Here is a 13,969-nt window from a genome sequence, read left to right as displayed (position 1 = left end):
TGAGCATTTTTTCATGTACTTGTTGATTGACTGTATGTCCTCCTCTGAGAAGTGTCTGTTCAGGTCCTTGGCCCATTTGTTGATTGGGTTGTTTGTTCTCTTATTGTCTAATTTTTTGAGTTCTTTGTATACTCTGGATATTAGGGCTCTATCTGAAGTGTGAGGAGTAAAGATTTGTTCCCAGGGTGTAGGCTCCCTATTTACCTCTCTTATTGTTTCTTTTGCTGAGAAAAAACTTTTTAGTTTGAGTAAGTCCCATTTGTTGATTCTAGTTATTAACTTTTGTGCTATGGGTGTCCTATTGAGGAATTTGGAGCCCGACCCCACAGTATGTAGATCGTAGCCAACTTTTTCTTCTATCAGACGGCGTGTCTCTGATTTGATATCAAGCTCCTTGATCCATTTTGAATTAACTTTTGTGCATGGCGAGAGAAAGGGGTTCAGTTTCATTTTGTTGCATATGGATTTCCAGTTTTCCCAGCACCATTTGTTGAAGACGCTATCCTTCCTCCATTGCATGCTTTTAGCCCCTTTATCAAATATAAGATAGTTGTAGTTTTGTGGATTGGTTTCTGTGTCTTTATGACTATTTCTGATAGATCACATTCTTTCCTGTTTCTAGGTTAAAGTTAAATAACTCCCGAGACTTTAATTTTAGTTTCTCAAACAAGATAAAACCAGTTGAACTGCTTTTTATTATTTCCCGAGCCAGGAACTGAGGCCAACACTATTGAAGAGGTAACCACAAATTGACTTTTTGTGTTTTGTAGGTAAATATTAGCAAATAAATGGGAGTTGTTGATGTCCTTAAAAATAATTTCAGAAGAAATGAAAGAGTCTTCATATTACCATTAATCAAACTATTTCCCACTGCTTTTTCTGGGGAAGAATTTACAAATGTCAGTAAAACATCCACGCACACACACTTTTTTTATGGTGCTCGGGATCAAACCTGGGGTCTCAGGCTAAGCAAGTGCTTTATCATTGAACTATAGCTCCACCCCCAGTAAAGTCCTTCATATGTAGAAATTATGGTGTTTAAAAACATGCTAAAATGTCATTGCTGCTACTGACAGCTATCTCTGCAACAGGACTAACATTGTTAAAATACATTTTAAGAGTCTTGGCAGATAGTGTTCCTACGATCATCACATTTTAAAGACCTTTCTAAATCGTGAGTTACATGAAGTAAAGAACCAAAGAAAAAAATTAGGCGAGGTTGTTTCATTCAGCTGTGTCTTTTCCCTCTGGGGCCTATTAAGTACTATACAAACAAGGCTGCCTCTTGGTCTGGCTGATTTGGCCTTGGTACACACCTCTCAGGCAAGTGGAGCCAATCCTCCAGAACACTCTGTCTGGTCTTGAACAGCTTGTTATTCACATTTCAGGCCTCTTTTTTTCACACCTGTTTTTCATTTCATGATGTCATCAGAGCATCTGATACTGATCAACGGAAGGTAGGCTAGGATGCGTGTATTCAGACAAGGACATGCTGGGGCTATATGCAAGCTTTACAGAGTAGAATAGTGGTACAGGGTGTGTTTTACTGGCACAAGTTGTTTAACATCTGAGCAGGAAAAAAAAAATGTGTTCAGAAATGTCTCTTTACCTCCTTCTCAGGGTTACAGTGACTTTCCAGGCCAAGCATTGAACAAAGAAGAAAGGAACCCATTTTTAATAGCAATGGACAAATGCAGAAGCAACATGTGTTGGCATTTCATCATGTAGAGTCTTATTCAGGTCGTTTATCCTAACACAGAGGAGGATGATTCCAAGAAGCAAAAACGTGTTTACTTTGGCCTCATGAAATTCATGCTTGGGCAAATCTTAGGGGTATAGAATCTTCTGCACATTCATGCATAACACCCATTACTGTTAATAGGAGATAACCAGATACATAGAAAAGAAAACATGCCCTTTAGAATTGAACTTGGACCTTAGGGATGAAAATATCTCCCTCACTAATAGCTGATGGGAATTATACAGTCTCGAATTTACTCCCTGCTGACCTGACATCATTGAATTTGGAGAAGCAAAGCCAGGTTCATCCAGGGGTAGCAGAGGAAAAAAAATGTTTTGAAAAAAAAAAAGGTGATTATAAATCTGTCTTTTAAATTAAGTCACAAAAGTCCCTGCCTAATTATATCATAAAAACAAGTTCTAGCTCAAAGTTCCAAGGCAAGAGAAGCTGCAACAGATTTGTTTACTACTTTTGACCAATCACTCTTGGTTAATTTTTCTTAAAACCATAAATTTAACTCCTTTAATAAAAGCAGACTCATCTAATAAAATAAAATAATTTGGAGATTAATTTACATTTAATTTTCAGGGATTCATGGTTAGGGAAAACAGTAAAAATAATTTTGATCCACAGAAAAATACAAACTTTGACTCATACACGATCGATGATCTTCTTGACCCCCAAAGTGAACAAAGAACCAGCCAATCACTGAAGCAACATGGTATTGAGAAATTGCAGTGAGTAAATAACCAGGTATGATGGCACGTGCTTATAATCCTAGTGACTCAGAAGGCTGAGACAGGAGGATTGCAATTTATAGTCCAGCCTCAGCAATTTAACAAGGCCCTAAGCAACTTAGGGAGACCCTAAGTTGAAAAGTGAAAATAAAAAGGACTGGGGATATGGCTCAGTGATAAAGCACTCCTGAATTCAATCCCCAGTGCTTAAAAAAATTATTATGAGTGAAACATTATGGGAAGTGCTGAAGGGAGACAAAAAGCATAATTCTTTCATTTAAAGAAACATAGGGCTAAACCTGAATGTCAGTCCAAAGCCATATGGATAGTTTTCCATGCACTTTCTTGCTTTGACCTTGTCTCTCTCCTTTTAATAGGATTGTGAACAAAAGGGTAAGGAGGAGAAAAAGGCAAGGTCCCCAGTAGTCTGTTGATTGGTGTGTGTGTGTGTGTGTGTGTGTGTGTGAGAGAGAGAGAGAGAGAAAGAGGTGGGGAGGGAGAGGGAGAGAGATGAACTCTGAGAATCAAACTATCTTAAAAAGACAAGTTTTAAAATAGATAAATCTGAGCTGTTCATCTCAACCTTTCCAAGTCTCTGTCTTTGCATCTGTGATATGGGAGCAATGATTCTACTTTACAGGATGGTTATTTTATTAAATAAGATAGCATGTCTAAAGTACTTAGCATGGGACTTGATAAATAGGAAGAGTTTAAATACACAGTAGTCTTCATTAACATTAATGATGGATAGTAGCTAATATCTATTTAATATCTAGTATGCCTTTCATGGAATATTCCTGACTATTGAATTTGCTAGTGTCTCAACTCTCCAGGCAAAGAGTATGAATTATAACTCTATGAGAAATTGGTTGATCTCTTCTGCGGTTTGTTCCAAGGACTAACTCAGCAAATGACCCAGACTGGCAGTGTGGGGTACAGGATGGGATGGAGTAGAGGGTGAAGAATCATGCCTGTTCAGAGAGAATTAAGGCCAGCAGCATGCCTTTGCCAAGTCAGAGCTACCGCAGACGTCCCTCAGCTTTGCACTCTACGGGACTGAGTAGCTTTATTTGTGCCAGGCTGGCCTTGTGGATAATCCCAAAGAGAGTTAAGCTAACTCCAGCATTGGGACTCTCAGGCGCTTAGTTTTGTAATGAAGCTTTGTTTTGGAGCAAAGGACAGCACAATATCTAGCTCAGTCCAATCAATGACATAAGAGGAGATAAGTTCTGCTTAAAAGGAGGAAATCCAGAAATGAAATCACAAAATCTACGTTATGCAGGGTGCGTGCAGAAAGACACCTCTGTCTCCTGCCCATGTCAATTGAGGTGATAGAAGACTTAACACTTTAAGAGAATTAAGGGTGAGTTGTTGAGAAAAGGCTTGAGTCCTGGAATTGGGGAAGCTCAGGTGAAAGTGCCATCACAGTAAAAAGTTCAATTATGTTTGTGCATCTGATGAAGATATGACTTGGGAAAATCATTTTAAGATGGAGAGTTAGCCTAGATATATGTGAACCAATCTGGGAAAATTTATATTGATGCAGATTTTTTTTAATTGTAATTTTTAAGAATACAAATTAAATAGAAAATCCTGCATTTCATATCTAAGGGGAAAGAAAAGGAAAGTCATGAGGACCTTGACCCGTAAGCTCTGAGTACATGTGCTAATGATAATTGACAAAGACATGTGTTTCACTCTGTAAAATTTACAAGTTGAACCCACATGTAGGTGTCTAAAGTTGGTCGCAGATGCAGGTATCCCAGACCAAGAGGAAGCTTGAAGGCCATCCAGTCTATCCTGCCACTAGTACCACCTAGTGGTCGCCAAGAAGATATGTAAGCATCTTTCTAAAAATTACTTCAAAAAATTGTAAAAGCCATGGATCAATACAATAAAACTCCTTGTTATACCAAGGGTGGTGGTGCATGCGTGTAATCCCAGTAACTCAGGAGGCTGAGGCAGTAGGATTGCAAGTTCCAGGCCAGTCTCAGTAATTTAGCAAGGCCCTAAGCAACCCTGTCTCCAAATTAAAAACAAAAAGGACTGGAAATGTATCTCAGTGGCATAGCATCCTTGAATTCAATCCCCAGTACCACAACACAAAACAAAACAGAAACCTCATTGTTAAAAACAATTGAAAAATGCATAAGAATTCAGAGCAAATTGTCAAGGGTTCTTCCTTATTAACAGTAACCCTGCCTTTCTGACGTAGTTCACCCAGTTTCAACCTTCCTCCCCTCTCTCTTTCTCTCTGCACTTAGCTTGTAAAAACATAAATGGACTCAAACTACATACTATGGGGTGATTTTCTGCACTTAACAGATACCTTTAAACCTATTTCCCGGCACAGGAAAACATGCTATTGAGCTCAGACACTAGGATTTGTCCACGAGTATTAGGCCTGCTTTCATATTCTGAGCTGGAAGAGTTACATGGATGTTAATGCCTTCCCCTGGATGAGGTTCTCAGCTCTAACTGGCCATTACTGAAGGGAAAGCGAGGAACAAGAGACAGGTAAGCAAAAAATGAAAGATGGAGACCAGGCAGAGATACACACAGTTTATTTGTCAGAGCTGACAAATAAAGGCTATCTCTCTGAAGGAGAGAGAGGTCCCAAGATGTTTAGGTGTGGAGCTTTTGTGGGGCAGGGGCTTGGAGTTGTAGCTGTGGCGCTGTGGGATAGGCTCCAGTGCTTGTGTTTAGGCAGGTGGGAATAGCATGGATTGGCTTAGGTTGATGGCACCCTGGGGCTTTCCAGAGCAAAGGGATGGTGTCCTTCTGGGATTGGCTAGGGTTATGGTACCATGGGGTAGGTCACTAATGGAGGTGGGGGGAGCTTGGGTAAGGGGAAGTACAGGAAAGCAAAACTTTTAAGGTGGCTACTTATAAGGTGGCCACTTACAAGGTGGCGGTTAACATTTAAGATGGCTGCTCAGATGTTAAATCAAGACCCCACAATTACCACTTCCACTGCTGAATCCTTCCCAGTCTTGGGCAGTTGTTCCTCCAGCCCTCTTCCCTGCACCCTAAGCTAGCAATCTGTGGTCTGTCTTCATGCCTCCTCCTTTTCTCCAGTATTCTCAGTGGGCTGACCCTCTCACAGGCCTCTCTGCGGTTGTCACCATTTAACCTCCCCACCCTTCACCACCACTTCAGAAGCCTTCGAACTCATCTCCCTGCCTCCACATAGCCACCAGGAAGATTGCTTTACAACCAGATATCACTGGGTCATTTTATGCTTAAAAGAGTTCCTCTAGCTTTTACTTTCTCTACAGCTAAAACTAAGTTGCTTAATATGTATACAAGGCTCTTCAGAGGCCTCAGCCCACACCTCTTTTCTCCCCCACAACTTCCTAGGCTCCAGCCCCACAGAATCCCTTCCTCCAGAACGAATCATACACCTTCCTATGCCAGCACCCCACAGGAACTTCTCTAGGCCTGAGATATGCACATTCTTGCTCATCCTCCTGATTAGATTCCACTAATTCCTCAAGATACAGCTCAAATATCATCTATGAAGCTGCCTCCTATTCCTAGCAGACTCCTCCTCTCTACTCTCATGTATTTTATATCCCCTTCTAAACCATATTTTATCATCGATATTTAGCCATAAGCAATTTGATTACATATCATCACACTTCCATTACCATCTTCTGCCCCCAGGGTACCTGGTAGGAGAATGCTTGTTGAATGAATCTGTGCACATTCTGAAGGACTTAGTGAATAAACCCTGTAGCAGTGATTTCCAAACTTTAATGTGTTAAGACTCACCTAAAGTGGCTCATTAAAACGCAGATGCTTTGGACCTACTACTCTCTGAGAGTTCACTTGATTTGACAGGTCTACAAAGGTGGAGCTCAGGGGAATGTACATTTTAACAAGCGCCCCAGATAATTCTGATGGCTGTGAGATGCCTTCCCTAGGAAGGCACAGCATGTAATTTGAAGAAAAAAAAAATGGTGAAGAACATTTGTTCCTGGAGATGGCACTCACTGAAGAATGTTCTTATGCCCTTAAGAGATCCCTTGAGGTAGTTGTTCTTGGCACTCCTGAGAATAAATAGATACCAGCCTAAGTTTGATAAAACGACAGTGAATTCCGGGAAGATTATAAAGAAGCATCAAGCAAAGTACAGGGCTGGGCTGTTTCTTTTTTGGGACAATTGTCATCAATCCCCATATGCTTGTTTTGTTAGAATCGTCACTGTTTAGCCAAGCCCAAGCTGTTTTCATTAATATGTTGCATTTGTGTCAAGCATCTCTTTGGAGGTTCTCCAAGCATTTTAGCAGCTTTAAAGCCTGTCTTCCCTCATTCCCTGAGGGAGGAACAAGCACAAGTTCATGCCGCCAACTCGTTACAGAGGCATTGCTCAAGAGCAGCTCCTGGGACACCAGATGCAGGCAAGAGCAAGAGTGGGCTAATTCCCAGCCCCCTCCCCTCTGCTCTGTCTCATTTTCCCCACCCACCATGCCAAATGCTCATATTGTCTTTAGCAGGTGGCTTCCACCCCTGCCTTCAAGTCTGCTCAATTTTCCTCCCAAGATAGATAAGCTCCAAAAAGATTCACAGGTTCTATGCAACGCAGAAAAGCATCCTGAATGCAAACTGGGCAGAACAAAACCTTGAACAATTAATCCAACAGGTTTTGCAGAAACCATGGGAAACATGGATTTGGTTCTGGATCAAAATATAAGAAATTTTAGGCAGCAGGTGTCCACTAGTCTCCTAGATGTCTGGGGGATCTAGACTTAGCTCCCTGGATCTACCTGGACTCACATGCAGGCTCCTCATTCTTATGATTAATCTCTGGGCAAGCCTCCTGTGAGTTCTTAATCTTGCATTTTCCAACAGACTCTGATTTCTTATATCTGTTCTCAGGCCAATGAGGTTAGCCCAGTTGAGTTAACCCAGTGTTGATCAAGGCACTACTCTGACTCTGCTTTTTCTAGGTTCTGCCTCCCGAATCATGGTCTCTACTTCCCAGCTCCATTACTCCAGATCCAATAAAGTACTACTTAAGAGCCAAAGCAAGATACATATATTCAAAGCAAACCAGCTAAGGGGAAGAGGAGGGAACCACACTGGCAGCTACACCTTGGTGTGTCTGTTCAGTAGTCTATCTGCTCCTCTAGGGATAATCATTCATGCTTTTAGGAGTTGGCCTGACTTGATGGCTTGAGCTTTTGCCTTGTGGGCCACTTAGTGCATTAGTGTTTTTATGTATACAGTAAAATTAACTCTCTCACTCTCTCTCTCTCTCTATGAGTTTTTTTTTTTTAAATATTTATTTATTTATTTTAGTTTTCGGCGGACACAACATCTTTGTATGTGGTGCTGAGGATCGAACCCGGGCCGCACGCATGCCAGGCGAGCGTGCTACCGCTTGAGCCACATCCCCAGCCCAACTCTATGAGTTTTAACATACGTATAGGTTCATGCAATCTCCACCATTATCAGGGTGCAGAACACCTCCATCACTTTAAAAAACTCCCTTGTGGTGTCCCTTTGAGTGTATTCAAACATTGTTTTAAGGACTTGATCTCAAAAAAAAAAAAAAAAAATCTCTTGGGAAAGGTTAAGCTCTATAGAAAAAGTTAAAAAAGAAAATAATTTTGACATTTCAAATTTTGCTTCAAACAAAGAGGGAGGATGTCACTAATGTCATTGTTACCTCTTGGGCCTTCACCTTCACAGGAATGGTCATCTCAGAGGATGGGAGATGTCAGCCTCTGGGGTTGTCAGAAGCCCAGAGTTCAGGAGGAGGAGGGTAAGTATGTTTGAATTGTACTGATTTAGGTTTCCATTCTGTCTCTTCTGCTCACACAAACTATGTGACCTCTGGCAGGCAGCTTAACTTCTCTGAGCTTCCCGTCCTCATTTTTGTAATGGCAATCATATACATTTTATAGGAGAGTTTGGAGGCTCTAATGAGGTAGTATATATAAAACCTCTGCACACAACAGGCCTTCAATGCCTGCTAATTTTGCCTCTTCTTTCTCAGTTTAACCCACCCCTTGACCTCCAAATAGAGCCACATCCAAACTAGCTCACTCTGAGTTTATCTTATTTTTAAGAATTTCAGAGAAAAAAGATGGGTTAATTCTTCTCCTAATCCATCCTATGACTTTTAACTGTACCTGACAGGAAATGATTTCCTGTCACTAACTTAAAACAATTGCTTTTTCATTTGAGTCTAGTTCCACTGTAGGTTCCTCAGCAAAAAAGAAGAGCAACTGGTCTAGATTCTCCAGATATTGTAGACCATGCTATTGCAATGACTGAGCCCCAAGCGTTTTGATAATTTATCAGAAAAGAAAAAAGAAAGAAAGAGGGAAAGAGGTAGAGAGAAAGAGAAAGAGAGAAAGAAGGACTGATACAGCATAAAGGGATAGAGAAATGACAGAAGCAAAATGTCAACTGCAAAATCCAGGTGATCAGTATGTGTATGTTTCTTGTGCAGGTTTTTCAAATATATATATATATATATATATACACACACACATATATATATACTTATTTCAGCATTTTTCACAATAATATGCTGGGAGAGAAGTTTATTGTTTCTTTTATGCTACAGGTCCAACAAAAATTAATAGGGTTCTACTCCCTGTCTTCTCACTCCAGGGCCCAGGATGATGGATCCTCTTGGAAGTGGCTGGTTACCACAGAAAAGGGAAAGAGAGCTCTGCTGAGCATTGCACAGATAGTCAGAGCCTGGAAGTGACACATGTCACTTTTGCTCACAACTCATTGGCAGGGCTACTGGCACATGAGCCTGCTGATGGCCACAGATGTACAGTCTTGTCATGTGCCCAGATCGAGGAGGGCTGGAAATATGTGGTCAGCAGCGCAGGTGGTTATTACCCATAAATAAACAACTTCAGACACTCCTTCAAAGAACTACAGACCTCAGCATCATCGTTATTCCAGCTACTAACATGAAAAGGCAAATTCATAGGAAGCAATATCATAAGAGAATTCAGAAGTGTTTTCTTCCTCATTTGCTTTCCTTCTTTAAAAGTCTCCTTTAAATGGAGCAGGAGAACTAAGCCACTAAAGGCTAATATATTCCAAATTCTCTCTGGCTGGTGTTTCAGTCAACTAGCCAGCCAGCCAGCCGGCCAGCCAGTCAGCCAGCTAGCTCTTTCTAGAATCTCATCACCTTTTTATTGAGTCAGCTCATTTTCACTGAGTCAGAAAGATGTGGAAGTCTTCCAAGGAACTTAAGAAAAACAGAAATTTAGATAGAGGGAGCCTGGGGAAGCTTTTCAGAAATGGGATAATAAAATAAAATATTTGAATAAGCAATATTTCAAAATTATTCTTGACTCATCATTTTAGAGGAGTCAGGAAAGACTTCATAGCGGAGGTGACATTTAAGCTGGCACTTTGCTAGGTAGAAAGTGGAGCTGGGCATTCCAAGCAGAGGGAACAGGTTGTGCAGTGGCAAGGAAACTGTTTGGGCTTGGGATATGTGAAGGAGAATAAGAAATTCACCATGGCCAGAGGCTTGTGTGTATATCAGGATTACATAAAATACTAACATAGGACCAAAAATGTTGTATTTTTTATGTCAGCAAGCAGGGAATGAAATACCCTACTTTCCAAAGAAAACTTTTAAATTTATCTTTATTTAGTGGTCTAATGGCAGTCAAGCTGACTTCAAAGAGAAAAGACCATCTCTGAGTAACTTGCTATGTGGAATACAGTAGTGCCTCTTTATCCAAGATTTCACTCTCCATGGTTTTAGTCACCTGGGTCAATGGTGGTCTGAAAATATTAAATGGAAAATTCCAGAAACAAACAATTCATAGGTTTTAAACTGAATGCCTCTGTGTGATGAAAGCCCTTTCATTATAGCACACCGTGCTATATATTTGCTCTATTTTATTATTGTTGTTGTTAAATTCTTACTGTGCCAAACTTATAAACTAAATTTTATAATGGGTATAGAGTTATGGAAAATGCTTGGAAAATATAGCATTCAGGGAGGGATCTTAGAACATATCTTCTACAGATTAGAAGGGGACTGCTATACTACAGGTAGATGAGTTTCCAGAAATAGAATCTTTCTGGCTTTTAGGCAATAGTTAAGTCATATATATTTAAAAATATATCCACAGTAATTTTCTTTGTGAAAAGCAAGTACTCTACTTGGCTACAAACAAATTAAGGCAAAGCTCCCAGATTAAAAACAAATACTGGGATCTGTGGTTGTGGCTCAGTGGTAGAGCACTTGCCTTGCATGTGTGAAGCCCTGGATTTGATCCTCAGTACCACATTAAAAAAATAAACAAAACAAAGTTTTATATATATATATATATATTTTGGTATTTGTAAAAAACAAAAACAAACACTGCAGGAGTGTGGGCATGTAATGAGGTAATTTTAGATAAAATGTGTTTTTCAAGAGGAAAGTGAGGGAAAGAAGAGAAACTTACATATTAGATGCGTCGTTGAATCCTAACAGACTTTTTTCTCACCATTTTATCAATGAGAAAATCAAGAATCAAGTACAGAAGTCTCTTATAGAATTAGCTGCTTAAACTTGAGCCTCATATTCAACCTCTGAGACTTATTTTTTCTCTGCAAAATGAGGATATGACACATGTTGCTTACCTGCTTACCTCACAGGCTCAAGAGGATTGAAATAATAATAAATAGAAATTTTGGCACCATTCTTGACCTTTACCTAACTTAGATTCTCTGATTCTCTCCTGATGTTTGTATATTAGTCAAAACTGGATCTTTATAAAAGTGACTTAAAGAAACCTGTTTGTGGAAAAAGTCTTCTAAGGACATTTGTCCCTCGATGACCATAGAAGACTGGTTCCAGGATGCCCGAATCCACAGATGCTCAAGTCCCTCATGTAAAATGTTGTAGCATTCGCATCTAACCTGCACACATCCTCTTGCATACTTTAAAAATGTTTCTGGGTTACTCATAATATCTATTGCAGTGTAAATACGGTGTAAATCGTTACCATACTTTAGAAAATAATGATGTGAAAGAGTCTACACATATTTAATACAAAGCAATTTTTTTCCAAATATGTTTGATCCATAGTTGATTGAATCCCCAGGTGCAAAACTTTATGATATGGGGAGCTAACTGTATATTACTTCAAATATTTTTTAAAAAATTTTTCTTAGTTATACATGGATACAATATCTTTATTTTGTTTATTTATTTTTATGTGGTGCTGAGGATCAAACCCAGTGCCTCACATGTACAAGCAAGCACTCTGCCAATGAGCCACACAACCCCAGCCTGCAAATCATTTATTTTTAAATAATTTAAAAAATGTAATCCCCATGTATATTTTCCCAGTGTGTGTGTGTGTGTGTGTGTGTGTGTGTACACATAGTGAGTCTAATCTCTGGCCATTAATATTAACTAAAGTCCATGCATAGAATATTCTAGGGAAATGAATTTTATTTCTTTAAATGCCTTCAGTTTTTCTCCAGGCATTTAAAATAATTTTGTCTGGAAATGTATCTCTCCCTTTTGAAAAATATTTTTAGTTGTAGATGGACACAATAGCTTTATTTTATTTACTTATTTTTATGTGGTGCTGAGGATTGAACCCAGTGCCTCATACAAGTAAGGCAAGCATACCACCACTGAGCTACAATCCCAGCCCTCCTCCCTTTTCTTAAAATGTACCAAATAATGTTACATACACAGCACTGTCCTAAAGATTTTACATATATTGACTTATTTAATCTCCAAAACAACTCTACAAGATAAATATTATCATCTCTATATTGCAAATGAGAAAATAAGGCTCAGAGATATTAAGTGACTTGCCTAACATCACATAGCTAATAAGCATCTGGGCCAGGGTATGAGTGGAAGTTTTTGGGTCCAGAATCTGAACTTTTAAACACTGACCAGGCATGATATATTACTTAAGATAATGGACCATCTTCCTAAATAAATCAGAGCCCCAATTATATATATATATATATATATATATATATATATATATATTTTTTTTTTTTTTTAATATCTACAGAAGCTAATGTAGTTTAGTACAGGATTGTGTTCCTATAGTATAAGAAATGTCCCCATCTATTATATTTTGACTTTGGTTTACATATTAGATGCAATATTTTTTTGTCCTACTTCAATTAGAAAATTATTTTCCATATACTTACCTTTACCAATTACCTTCTTTCCTCTAATTATTCTGCTTTCAATTTCCAAAGAACCAGAGACCGAACACCCTACCTGTTAGAACTGTGTCTAAACTAGGAATCATGAGGCCTTGAGGGAAAACCTAAGTCTTTAGTGGATGGACTTTATGACATCTGTGACAGGGATCTTTAGTTTTGGGCATGTTTTCTGTTCTCAATGGTGACCAGATAGTTCAGATAGATGGCTAAGTGACTTCTCAACAAGCAAGGTGTCACAAAATATAAATTCAAGGGATTTCTCCAGTTCCACCTGTTCAGAAATGTTTTAGTCATCATCCTAATTAGAAGGGTGGCCTAGTTCCTCAAGCTTCTGAGTAGCCATTTGATGCTTGGAAGTAGAGAGACGTGGCTACAACTTGAATAAAAATAGCCCTTCCAGATGGCTGAGGGGCAAAGTTACAACTCAGCAGCTTGATATAGCTGAGCACTCATATTTTGGAGTGGGAGGAGAGCTGTGAGAGAAGTGGCCAGAGAAACTGGGCCTGAGTCCAATCCTAAGGAGAACAGTATATGCCAGGAGCGATCATTTAACGTGGCAGATTAGCCGTTAAGATTTCCTGTTACTTCATCTCCATCTCCTCCTCACCTCCCTTGATTCAGTCTTGCCTCAGATCTGAAGGGAAAACACATACACACATACCCTCCCTCCCACAGAGGAGTGGGAAGATAAGCCATGCAGGAGCAGGGGGTCATGAGTCCCACTAACACCCTGGGTGAGCCTGAGTATTTGCTTCACCTCTCTGTATTACAGTTTGCTTGTCTCAGAATAATGGAGACTTCAAAAATCCTTTAAGATGTATGAGTTAGTGGATAATCAAAAAATGCTTAAAGCTTTAAATAACCTCTAATCCCAGTGGTTAGGGAGGCTGAGGCAGGAGGATCACCATTTCAAAGCCAGCTTCAGCAATTTAGCAAGGCCTTACGCAATTTAACAGAAGCCTGTCTCAAAATAAAACATAAAAAAAGGACTGGGGATATGACTCAGTGGTTAAGAGCCCCTGGGTTCAATTCCTAGTACCAAAAAAAAAAAAAAAGATATGCTTGAGCTTTGTAAAATTCTCTATTTATATATTTATATTTATTCTATATTCCACAGTTTCCCTAGCCCTGCCTTGACTCATTTCAAACCTGAAATGCAGCCTTTAGTATTTTAAAGCATGGAATATTGCAAATGTCATGATATTATTTTTACCTCTGAAAACAAATACTAAAGCTCTGAGAGATGAGTCACTGGTTTAAAACCTTATTTCACAAATGAAAGTGTTTACAAATCAAATGCTTAAATACT

General features: G+C 39.3%; 1 long non-coding RNA gene across 3 annotated transcripts in view; it reads left to right on the top strand.

The window, feature by feature from the left end:
- Positions 1-10,749, top strand: part of LOC125617150 — a 33,653-nt gene extending 22,904 nt beyond the window's left edge. For 2 of the 3 annotated variants that reach the window (XR_007348034.1, XR_007348033.1), the window contains exons 2-4: positions 4,832-4,995; positions 8,176-8,248; positions 9,106-10,749. This is a non-coding gene — a long non-coding RNA (uncharacterized LOC125617150). Of the gene's footprint in view, positions 1-4,175; positions 4,317-4,831; positions 4,996-8,175; positions 8,249-9,105 lie in introns of those variants that run through there. The other variant, XR_007348032.1, reaches the window with a different exon arrangement.
- Positions 10,750-13,969: the final 3,220 nt, after the last annotated feature.

The sequence above is a fragment of the Marmota marmota genome, unplaced genomic scaffold (genome assembly GCF_001458135.2).
Source record: "Marmota marmota marmota unplaced genomic scaffold, marMar, whole genome shotgun sequence".
In the NCBI taxonomy this organism is placed as follows: Eukaryota; Metazoa; Chordata; class Mammalia; order Rodentia; family Sciuridae; genus Marmota; species Marmota marmota.
This window is presented reverse-complemented; position numbering and strand designations above follow the sequence as displayed.